This window comes from Oncorhynchus masou, chromosome 27, assembly GCF_036934945.1.
Source record: "Oncorhynchus masou masou isolate Uvic2021 chromosome 27, UVic_Omas_1.1, whole genome shotgun sequence".
NCBI lineage: Eukaryota > Metazoa > Chordata > Actinopteri > Salmoniformes > Salmonidae > Oncorhynchus > Oncorhynchus masou.
The window spans coordinates 41,720,598-41,733,021 of NC_088238.1; the positions used below are offsets into that span (position 1 = coordinate 41,720,598).

Consider the following 12,424-nt stretch of genomic DNA (forward strand, 5'->3'; position numbering starts at 1 on the left):
AGTCCACTGATAGGTGCGACCGCGGCCGTTCTGGAGCGGGTAAGGATTGTAACTTTCCTCTAGGCATATGCCTAGGGGCCTTGCACTGGGCACACACTGAGCAGGAGGAAACATAAACCCTCATGTCCTTGGCCAAGGTGGACCACCAGTACTTCCGACCGATGCCAGGATGACCAGAGGAGGGTGGCGTGTGGTCCCAATAGATCAAACGGTTGCGGACAGCAGACGGAACGCACAGATGCCCAGCTGCACACTGGTGCCACCAGGCAAGAGGCATGAAGTATGGGGGTGGGATCTATGGACCACTCCTATGTGTCATACATCCGGTACAGTGTGTCTGCCTTAGCGTTCTGGGAACCTGGTTTGTAGGACAGGGTGAAAACAAAACAGGAAAAGAACATTGCCCACCTTTCCTGGTGAGGGTTCAGTCTCCTCGCCACCCGGATGTACTCCAGATTGCGGTGGTCAGTCCAGATGAGAAAAGGGTGTTTAGCCCCCTCATGTATCCACACCTGCAGAGCCTTGACAACAGCCAACAGCTCCCGATCCCCCCCATCATAGTTTCGCTCCGCAGGGCTGAGCTTCCTCGAAAAGAAAGCACAAGGGCGGAGCTTTGGTGGCGTACCCGAGCGCTGAGAGAGCACGGCTCCTATCCCAGTCTCGGACGCATCCACCTCCACTATGAACGCCAAAGAAGGATCCGGATTAGCCAGCACGGGATCCGGGGTAAACAGACAGAGCCCTCAGGTGACGAACAGCCCTGTCCGCCTCAGCCAACTACTGCAGTCGCACTGGTCCCCCATTCAGCAATGAGGTAATGCCCCTGCCCCAGGGATTCGGAGACATATGTTTCCATAGCTGCCGTCTCCTCCTGTGACAGGGGATACACGTGACTCCTGGGAAGTGCTGCGTCTACCAGGAGATTTATCGCACAATCCCCCTCTCACCCGAACAAGGAGAGGGACCGACTTCGGCGGAAGTCGTGACAGGCAGTTTTATGCTATACTTTTGTTTTTGGTGTTTTATCCCTTATTGACAAAACAGCGCAAAAGCTTAGAAAATGGCACTAAAAGGAAATTGAAGCACATATGGTCTGCAGATAGAATGTGGCCACACAACATTGATGTTGCATCTCTGTGAGAACCTGGGCTTGTGTAGCTGATGCCATGCAGACCTGGTTCTTGTGGTGGTGTGCACTTAACCAGGTCATCAATCAGGAACTAAAAAATTGATTCTAACTCAGTGGTTGGATGAGTTGGATGTGTTGTATTATCAAGTTGTGATTATTGTAAATGGTTGAGGGTTCCTTCGCTACAGCTATAGTAAACTGTATTAAGAGATTAATGACTGGTGTTTTAGTGTTTTCGGTCTCTGTCCTCTCTCTGTGTGCAGAACATGGGAAGTCAGTGGCCTTTTAAAGCTCTTCAAACAACCACAAAAATGACACCCTTCCACTTGTGGTATATAAGGCTGAGGGACGGGGCTAAGGATATTCATTCATCTACATTATTTACAATAATTGTCATAAAATAATCATATATTTTGGTTATGATGGGATAAGACTTGAATTTCTATGATTCATTTAAAAGTGACGAAATCAATGTAGAAATCTCAGATTGCATCTGTAAAATAAAGTACAGGGTGGATTTAGTAATCAGAAACATGAATATGGCATGTTGTTATTTATTTCAAGATTATATTGGTGCAATGTGACTTTCTGTGTTGTAGTGATTCGTACACACATCTACTCTGGACACTCTGAAGATGATGGTGGTAAATATTTGTACACTTGATCAAGCCTTGATCTCATAATGCTTCATCAAATGTTTTATTTGACATTTTTAAATCTGTTTTTGGATAGACAATGTTTGTGTTTTGATCGTCTCAAAATAACATGTGTTAAGCAATTGAATCATGCTGTTTTTTTTTTTTGCAAGACAGGCAATGGCTGTTCTGACCAAACACCCCAAATCCTCCCAGATATTCAGTGGAGAATCTGTCACTCTCAGATGTAACATACAGAGGGGAGAAGTCACTGACTGGAAATACACATGGCGCAAGGATGATGTGGACTCAATCAGTAGGAAGCATGAATATGAGAGAATATGAGATCAGTGAGATTAGGACTTCAGACAATGGTGAAGCATTCTGAGTGGAGTGATGCAGTCAGACATACAGTGACATCATGTATTATTACTTATTTATTATTTATTATTATTATCATTTATTATTGAGTAGACTTTTCAGGACTTACAGTTGGCCTTTGATGTTATTCAAAGGCAGCTTTTCCAATTGAAACGTGTGTTTTATGAAAGGAAAACAAAGATGATGGTTTTCTCTTCCCTGAAAGTAAGGACGTGGAGTCACTTGCAGATTTAAACTGTAACAGGCCAGAAAATTGATAGGGTCACCTCCTATAAGTGTCTTGGGGTTTGGCTAGATGAAAAGTTGAATTTTAAACAGCACATTGATAACTTGACCAAGGAACTGAAGTTGAAATTGGGTTTCTATTTCAGGAACAATTCTTGCTCTTCAATGTTAGTCAGAAAATATCTTGTTTAAAATACTTTTTTAATCAATGCTGGATTATGGTGATATTGTCTATATGCAGGCCTCTGGCCACTGTGTTTCATGGTGCTTTAAGATTCATTACAAATGCTCGACCACCCATCGCTGTGATTTGTATGCCATGGTGCAATGGACTTCTCTCTCCACCAGGAGGTTAAAGCATTAATACACTTTAGTGTACACAGCATTGATGGGACAACTCCCTTTGTTCTTTACTGACCAGATCAGTCACTCAATATTGTCTTCATTCAAAGTCGCTGCTGTCCTTGTCTGTTCCTAAGGCCAGAACTGAGATAGGGAAAAATATTTTTCCCAAACTGCCCCTTCATCTTGGAACATGCTTCAGAAGATTTTAAAGTTAGGGGAGTTAGTGTCCTTGTCTGTTTTATGAACTATGGACGTTCCGCTGGTTAATAAATAAAGAACAGCTTTCCAGTCAGACCAGTAAAACCGCCACTATCTCTCTCTCTGACCAGGCTGGTCAGTACCAGTGTGAGGGGACAAGGACAGGACAGACCCAAAATTCATAACTCAGCTCATCTCTCCACATCAACTTCACTGGTGAGCTCACTATTGATCTTCAATCACTTCTGAACTTTCTAAATATATAAATATTAAAAATCTGTATATACTGTATATAATGCAAGCTCATCAGATGTTAATATATTGTGAGTGATTACTCCAGATGTACAGTTGTATTGATATATTATGTTACACAGTTGGCCCTCTGATCCTGTAGAGCCCTGCCTATCCCATAACTGAGGGAGACTCTGTGACTCTACGCTGTACACATAGATGTCAGGAAACAAACCCAATACCGAAGGTTGATTTCTACAAAGATGGAGTACTCATCAGGAATGAGACCATTTACATTACATTTACATTTAAGTCATTTAGCAGACGCTCTTATCCAGAGCGACTTACAAATTGGTGAATTCACCTTCTGACATCCAAGAGATGACCATCCCTGTAGTATCCAAGTCAGATTAAGGCTTCTATAAGTATACATCTAATGAAGGAGAATCACCAGAGAGCTGGGTGACAGTGAGAGGTGAGAAAACGATCATAATCACATGACCTGTTCATAATATCTCTGGTCATCAGTCGTTTGTAGTGTTAAAAAGGTTTGGAGTTGCAAGCTCAGGCTGCTCATCTGATCTCAAGTCAGTTGTCAAATATACACTGCTCAAAAAAATAAAGGGAATGCTAAAATAACACATCCTAGATCTGAATGAATTAAATATTTTTTATTAAATACTTTTTTCTTTACATAGTTGAATGTGCTGACAACAAAATCACACAAATATTATCAATGGATATCATATTTATCAACCCATGGAGGTCTGGATTTGGAGTCACACTCAAAATTAAAGTGGAAAACCACTGTCAGGATTTGGCCAGGGTTGTTCCGGGTTTTGGTCAGTAGATGTCCCCATTGTGCTTTTTGTCCCTATGTTTTTCCCTTGATCCCCATTATTATTTGCACCTGTGTCTCGTTTCCCCTGATTGTATTTAAACCCTTTGTTTCCCTCAGTTCTGTGCTCTGTGTTTGTATGTTAGCACCCTGCCCTAGTGTTCTGTGTGCTCTTGTCGATTCCGGGTGAAGTTCTTGTGGTATTCTGTTTTTTGTTTTTGTTTATTTTTGGTGAGTTTCTTTTGAGGTCTTTTTGTGTTTTTCCTACCACCTTTTGGATTTGCCATTTTTTGTATTTTAGGATTTTTTCTTTATTAAATACACCGTCTTAAGTACTGCTGTGTCTGCCTCATCTTCTGGGTTCTGCTGTCTATTTGTGGCTCAGTTGGTTAAGTGACTGTTTCTCACTCCGGAGACCCAGGTTCGAAACCGGGTCCTGACAGAAACACAGAGCCAAAAATGAACCCAGAGGCAGCCAGTTCCCAGGACCTTTTTGCCACGCTGTCCCACCACCAGGAGACTGTCCAACGCCACGAAGCCGCCCTGGTTCAGCAAGAGGCCTTAATGGCTAGACATTCTCATCTTCTGTCGGAGATGCTGACTTCCATTAAGCAAATATCTGATCGACTTACCCCCGGCAACAGTTCGCGTCCCAGTACCTCAGGTTCACGTACCCATGGCAGTTAACCCCCTGGCTGAACCTCGTCTTCCACCTCCCCAACGGTTCTCAGGTGATCCAAGTGCTTGTAAAGGCTTTCTCACTCAATGTTCTCTCTCCTTTGAGCTGCAACCCTCGTCGTTTCCCACCGACCGGTCTAAGATCGCATATATCATCACCCTGCTGTCGGAAAAGCCCTGGCCTGGGCTACTGCTGTGTGGGATGCCCATAGTTCCTGCTGTGCCAGCTACTCTGCCTTTGCTGAGGAATTCAAACGAGTGTTTCAAGGCCCAAGCAGTGGTTCTGACTCAGCCAAACAGCTCCTGACTCTCCATCAAGGTTGGCGCAGCGTGACGGACTATGCCATCCAGTTCCGCACGGTGGCAGCAGCGAGTGGCTGGAACAACGAGGCGCTCACGGTGTGCTTTCTGAAAGGCCTTTCCGACACTATCCAAGATGAACTGGCCACTCGGGAACCACCGGACAATCTCGAGTCCCTGATCAAGTTGGCCTCACGCATTGACCAGCGTCTGAGAGAGAGAGAACTCAACCGTAGACCTCTAGCTCCTATCAGTCCCAGCTCCGAGTCCCCACCTTTATCATCGCTGGCTCCACCGGAACCCATGCAGATTGGACGCATCTCCCAGGCTGAGAGAGACCGCCGGATGAGGGAACGACGCTGTCTATATTGCGGCAAACCGGGCCATTTCCGTTCCACGTGTCCCGGGCTCCAGGGAAACGCTCTGTCCCGTACAGACCGGGGCGAACTGTAACGGGAAACATAACCTCCTCCCATCCGTCCAACTCCCGTCTGCTCATTCCAGTCACCCTCTCCTGGGACAACCACAAGCTTCACCTTCAAGCCTTGGTAGACTCTGGAGCCGCAGGTAACTTCATGGATGGTGTCTGGGCGAAGGAGAATGGCGTTCCCTCTGAACCTCTAAGTGACCCCATGAGGGTTACTACATTGGATGGAAGCCCTTTGTGATCTGGACTTGTCACTCATGTCACTACCTCCTTGAGACTTTCAGTTTCACAACACCAGGAATTGATGAACTTTCATTTGATCTCCTGTTCCGAGTTCCCTCTCGTCCTTGGATACCCCTGGCTTCACAGCCATAACCCTCACATCGACTGGTCTGTGGGCACTATCAAGCAGTGGGGTCCTACGTGCCAAGCTACTTGTATTTTCCAGAATTCCCCGAGTTCTACTCCCGAGTCTTTAGAATCCATCGACCTGACCCGAGTTCCCGAGTGTTACCATGACCTCAAACTGGTGTTTAGCAAACAGAGGGCCACCATGCTACCACCCCATAGACCTTACGATTGCCCCATCGACCTGTTTCCGGGCACTTGCCCCCCCAGGGGTCGGATCTTTTCCCTATCTCCACCCGAACGAGCTGCTATGGATACCTACATCAAGGACGCTCTGGAAGCAGGCCTCATGCGTCCATCCACCTCCCCGGCGGGAGCAGGGTTTTTCTTTGTGGCCAAGAAAGACGGTGGATTACGTCCTTGCATCGACTACCGGGGACTCAATGACATAACCGTCCGTAACCGTTACCCGCTACCCCTTATGGCCACAGCCTTCGAGCTGCTCCAGGAAGCAGTTGTTTTCACTAAGCTTGACCTGCGGAACGCATACCATCTTGTGCGGATCAGACCTGGTGACGTGGAAGACCGCTTTCAACACGCCTACTGGTCACTATGAATACTTGGTGATGCCCTTCGGCCTGACCAACGCCCCAGCGGTGTTCCAAGCGCTCATAAACGATGTGCTTAGGGATATGCTTAACATATTTGTGTTCGTTTACTTGGATGACATCCTCATCTTTTCGAGCTCCCTTCAAGAACACACTAAGCATGTCAGACAAGTACTCAAACGCCTCCTGGACAGCCATCTGTACGTTAAGCCGGAAAAATGTGAATTCCATTCATCCCGAGTACAATTCCTGGGATTTGTAGTGGAACCCGGTCGAGTCCAAATGGACCCTAGGAAGGTAGGGGCGGTAGCGGATTGGCCCACCCCCAAATCCGTTAAGGATGTTCAGCGTTTCCTGGGCTTCACAAACTTTTACCGCAAGTTCATCAATAACTTCAGTTTGGTGGCAGCTCCTCTCTCAGCTTTAACCAAAGGTGGCAATGCAAGGTTTTTGTGGGGAAGAGAAGCTGAGACGGCCTTCCAAGGACTCAAGCAGCGCGTCCTCTCTGCTCCCATCCTGATACTACCGACTACGGATGAACCATTTGTGGTGGAGGTAGACGCATCAGAGGTTGGTGTTGGAGCTGTCTCAGAGGGGTGAAGACAAGAAGCTTCATCCGTGCGCTTTCTTCTCACACCGGCTTACCCCGACTGAGAGGAACTACGATGTGGGGGATCGTGAACTCCTAGCGGTTAAGATGGCATTGAAGGAATGGAGACACTGGCTCGAGGGGGCTTCTCACCCGTTTCAAGTGCTTACGGACCACAAAAATCTGGAGTATATCCAGCAGGCGAAGCGATTGAACTCTAGACAAGCTAGATGGTCTCTTTTCTTCAATCGATTCCAGTTTATCCTCACCTATCGGCCCGGGTCGAAGAATCTCAAACCGGATGCCCTGTCCCGAGTCTACGCTCCTGCCATTCGAGATGACACGGACATGCCTGTCCTTCCTGCTGCTAAGATTGTGGCTCCGATCTCGTGGCAAGTTGAGGATACCGTGAGACGTGCTCAAGCTAGCGAACCGGACCCTAAAGGAGGCCCTGCCAATCGGTTGTTTGTCCCCAAGGCAGTGAGGACTCAGGTCCTTCTGTGGGGGCACTCCTCTCGCCTCACCTGTCATCCGGGCGTAGGTCGCACCTTGGAGTTCATCCAGCGTAAGTTCTGGTGGCCTACCATAAGAGAAGACGTTGCCACTTTCGTCAATGCCTGCCCCGTGTGCTGCCAGGGCAAATCTTCTCACCTCCGCCCTCAAGGACTCCTTCACCCTTTACCTGTTCCCCACAGACCCTGGTCCCATATCTCATTGGACTTTATTACTGGACTTCCTCCATCCCATGGCAATACTACTATCCTAGTCATAATCGACAGGTTTTCAAAGGCGGCCAGGTTCGTCCCTCTGACTAAGTTACCTTCTGCCAAGGAAACCGCTGAGTTGGTAATTAATCATGTGTTCCGAGTCTTCGGCATTCCTCAAGATGTGGTTTCTGACAGAGGTCCCCAGTTCGCCTCAAGGTTTTGGAAGGCCTTCTGCCAACTCATGGGGGCTTCTGCCAGTCTATCTTCAGGGTACCATCCGGAGTCCAACGGCCAAACAGAGGGATGAATCAAGAGCTGGAAACCACCCTCCGATGTATGACTCGTGACAACCCGTCCACATGGTCATCCTTTATTGTTTGGGCCGAATACGCGCACAACACCTTGCGCTCCTCCTCCACTGGTATGTCCCCGCACGAGTGTCAGTTTGGCTATGCTCCTCCATTGTTCCCGGACCAGGAGGCAGAAGTCAGAGTGCCTTCAGCCTTGAGGTTCGTCAGACGCTGTCGGCTTATGTGGAGGAAGACCCGTCTTAATCTGATGCGTTCCTCACAGAGGTATCAACAACAAGCCAACAGACGTCGCCGTCCCGGGCCTACCCTGCGCCCCGGCCAGAGAGTCTGGCTTTCCACAAGAGACTTACCTCTACGGGTGGAGTCTCGCAAGCTGTCCCAAAAATACATCGGTCCCTTCAAGGTTGCCAGGAGAGTTTCTTATCGCCTACACTTACCCAGATCCCTTAAGATTAATCCCACATTTCATGTGTCATTGTTAAAACCTGTTGTTTTTTCTCCCCTTGTCCCGGCAGACAGACCTCCCCCTCCGCCTCGTGTCATTGGAGGCCAGCCGGCTTATACCGTCCACCGGATACTGGATTCCTGCCGGGTGCAGCGGTCCTGGCAGTATCTGGTGGACTGGGAAGGCTACGGTCCTGAGGAGCGCTCCTGGGTTCCTGCCAAAGACATCCTGGACCCTGACCTCATTCGTCAGTTCAGGGTCCTCCACCCTGAGAGAGCTGGTAGGAACGTCAGGAGCCGTTCCTAGGGGGGGGATTCTGTCAGGATTTGGCCAGGGATGTTCCGGGTTTTGGTCAGTAGATGTCCCCATTGTGCTTTTTGTCCCTATGTTTTTCCCTTGATCCCCATTATTATTTGCACCTGTGTCTCGTTTTCCCTGATTGTATTTAAACCCTTTGTTTCCCTCAGTTCTGTGCTCTGTGTTTGTATGTTAGCACCCTGCCCTAGTGTTCTGTGTGCTCTTGTCGATTCCGGGTGAAGTTCTTGTGGTATTCTGTTTTTTGTTTTTGTTTATTTTTGGTGAGTTTCTTTTGAGTTTTTTTTGTGTTTTTCCTACCACCTTTTGGATTTGCCATTTTTTGTATTTTAGGATTTTTTCTTTATTAAATACACCGTCTTAAGTACTGCTGTGTCTGCCTCATCTTCTGGGTTCTGCTGTCTATTCGTGGCTCAGTTGGTTAAGTGACTGTTTCTCACTCCGGAGACCCAGGTTCGAAACCGGGTCCTGACAACCACACTACAGGCTGATCCAACTTTGATGTAATGTCCTTAAAACAAGCCAAACGAGGCTCAGTAGTGTGTGTGGCTTCCACGTGCCTGTATGACCTCCCTACAACGACTGGGCATGCTCCTGATGAGGTGGCGGATGGTCTCCTGAGGGATCTCCTCCCAGACCTGGACTAAAGCATCCGCCAACTCCTGGACAGTCTGTGGTGCAACGTGGCGTTGGTGGATGGAGCGAGACATGATGTCCCAGATGTGCTCAATTGGATTCAGGTCTGGGGAACGGGCAGGCCAGTCCATAGCATCAATGCCTTCCTCTTGCAGGAACTGCTGACACACTCCAGCCACATGAGGTCTAGCATTGTCTTGCATTAGGAGGAACCCAGGGTCAACCGCACCAGCATATGGTCTCACAAGGGGTCTGAGGATCTCATCTCAGTACCTAATGGCAGTCAGGCTACCTCTGGCGAGCACATGGAGGGCTGTGCGGCCCCCCAAAGAAATGCCACCCCACACCATGACTGACCCACCGCCAAACCGGTCATGCTGGAGGATGTTGCAGGCAGCAGAACGTTCTCCACAGTATCTCCAGACTCTGTCACGTCTGTCACGTGCTCAGTGAGAACCTGCTTTCATCTGTGAAGAGCACAGGGCACCAGTGGCAAATTTGCCAATCTTGGTGTTCTCTGGCAAATGCCAAACGTCCTGCACGGTGTTGGGCTGTAGGCACAACCCCCACCTGTGGACGACGGGCCCTCATACCACCCTTGTGGAGTCTGTTTCTGACCGTTTGAGCAGACACATGCACATTTGTGGCCTGCTGGAGGTCATTTTGCAGGGCTCTGGCAGTGCTCCTCCTGCTCCTCCTTGCACAAAGGCGGAGGTAGCGGTCCTGCTGCTGGGTTGTTGCCCTACTACGGCCTCCTCCACGTCTCCTGATGTACTGGCCTGTCTCCTGGTAGCGCCTCCATGCTCTGGACACTACGTTGACAGACACAGCAAACCCTTCTTGCCACAGCTCTTGCCATCCTGGATGAGCTGCACTACCTGAGCCACTTGTGTGGGTTGTAGACTCCGTCTCATGCTGCCACTTGAGTGAAAGCACCGGCAGCATTTAAAAGTGACCAAAACATCAGCCAGGAAGCATAGGAACTGAGAAGTGGTCTGTGGTCACCCCTTGCAGAACCCCTCCTTAATTGGGGGTGCCTTGCTAATTGCCTATTATTTCCACCTGTTGTCTATTCCATTTGTACAACAGCATGTGAAATTTATTGTCAATCAGTGTTGCTTCCTAAGTGGACAGTTTGATTTCACAGAAGTGTGATTGACTTGGAGTTACATTGTGTTGTTTAACTGTATTTTTTTTACTAAGGTTTTTTTGTGTCAGGGTTTATAAAACATTACTTCAGACTGACATGTATTTATAATGTTGCCCATGCAGTATATGATGCATTTATGGTGAATAATTACACAGTAAATGTACTTGTGAGCTGAGGAGGGGTTATCGATCCAACCCCACTTCTCTTTTCCTGTAATCTCATCCTGTTCTACTGAATGTGGGGGAGGAGTGGACTTGAATGAAGTTAAAAAGGACCCACACACTCAGATACGTAAAGATGTAAAGTGAAAATATGTATAATGCCATGTACAGTACAAATGAAACCTGTAAATGGGCTATATAAATCCAATCCACTATTATTGATTAGGTAGGACTTTGCATTGGAGTTCATTATTGTGTAATTATTCATGTAGGCACACTGTAACAAGTATTACAGTCACACTGTAACAAGTATTAGAGTGTAACAATGAGTAATTGCTACACTTGCTACATTGTACTACATGAATAATTACACAGTAATAAGATCATTGTAATATAGTGTGCAACCATTGATTGTCAGAATTATTTTATTTTTGACTTTATTTACCCTTTATAATGTGTGTATTTGTGTGTTTCAGGTGTAGGTGTTCCTCTGAGCATCAACAAGAGAGTGGGGGACTCCGTGGAGCTGCAGGCAGGCTTAGAGACGGGACATTTAAAATCCTTGGTGTGGAAGTATATGAGAAAGGATATTGCAGAATTCAATTCAGAAGTTGTATATTCACATGGATCCCAGTTTGAGGGGAGACTAAAGATGAACACCCAAAACTTCAGTTTAACAGTCAGAGAACTGACACTGCAAGACTCATGGGATTTTCTACTCACAGTTGAAGGGGACAAAGGTCAGATTGGCAGTAAGACCATCATTCTGAAGGTCCACGGTAGGCTGTTAATAACATTTTTGAATCGTATTTTGATATCATTGTTATTTATGATCTTTAAACTATAACACATGTTTTGTGGTTTTATACTGACCTTACTCACCGTGCTTTTGTTAAATATCCATCATATTTTCAAGTATTTCTCCTGGTGGTATGGCTATGGTAGGGTTCATTTAGAAGACTGATTATGAGTCCCTCTCTCTCCTGGTTGGTCAGAGCCTATATCCAAAGTGGCGACATCAAGACAGACATCAAGCTATTGGCCAACCACTCCTGTACGGTGCTGCTGGTGTGTAACGTGTCCTGCTACCCCAACATTACCTACACCTGGGAAAGAGACAATGAGATCTACGGGGAAGGCCAGCAGATTCACTTCTCTCTCTCACCAGCAGAGAGAGACATCAGTGTAAAGTGCAACGCTCCCAAACTAGTCAGTTGGAAAACTGCCTCTGCGACAGTAAAGTGTAGTAATGACACATCCACCCGAGGTACCTAGATATCATAATAATCCCTTCTATACACGTTCAATGTGCCTATGCGCTTATGTTGTCAAATATAATATGTAACGCATGTGATTACATATGATATAGAGACATTTAGTCTTTATCATATTGTGTTGTTTTCTTTCTTTATTTTACCTTTATTTAACCAGGTAACTCAGTTAAGAAAAAATTCTTATTTTCAATGACGGCCTAGGAACAGTGGGTTAACTGCCTGTTCAGGGGCAGAACAACAGATTTGTACCTTGTCAGCTCGGGGGTTTGAACTTGCAACCTTTTGGTTACTAGTTCAACGCTCTAACCTCTAGGCTACCCTGCCATCTAATCATGTGTGTTGTACAATATGTGACAGGACTGGTGTGGTAGGAGGCGCTGTGGTGCTGATCCTCACTGTAGCTGTGGCAGTGTGCTACTGCAGGGGCCAACGTAACACAGGTATGTACAGCTTAGGGGCCTCAACTGTACTTAAAGTGGCATTTCAGGTGGTT

At 47.0% G+C, this 12,424-nt stretch overlaps 1 pseudogene; it reads left to right on the top strand.

The window, feature by feature from the left end:
• Nucleotides 1–275: 275 nt before the first annotated feature.
• Nucleotides 276–11,932, top strand: LOC135515459 (uncharacterized; annotated as a pseudogene).
• The last annotated feature ends 492 nt before the right edge of the window (nt 11,933–12,424 follow it).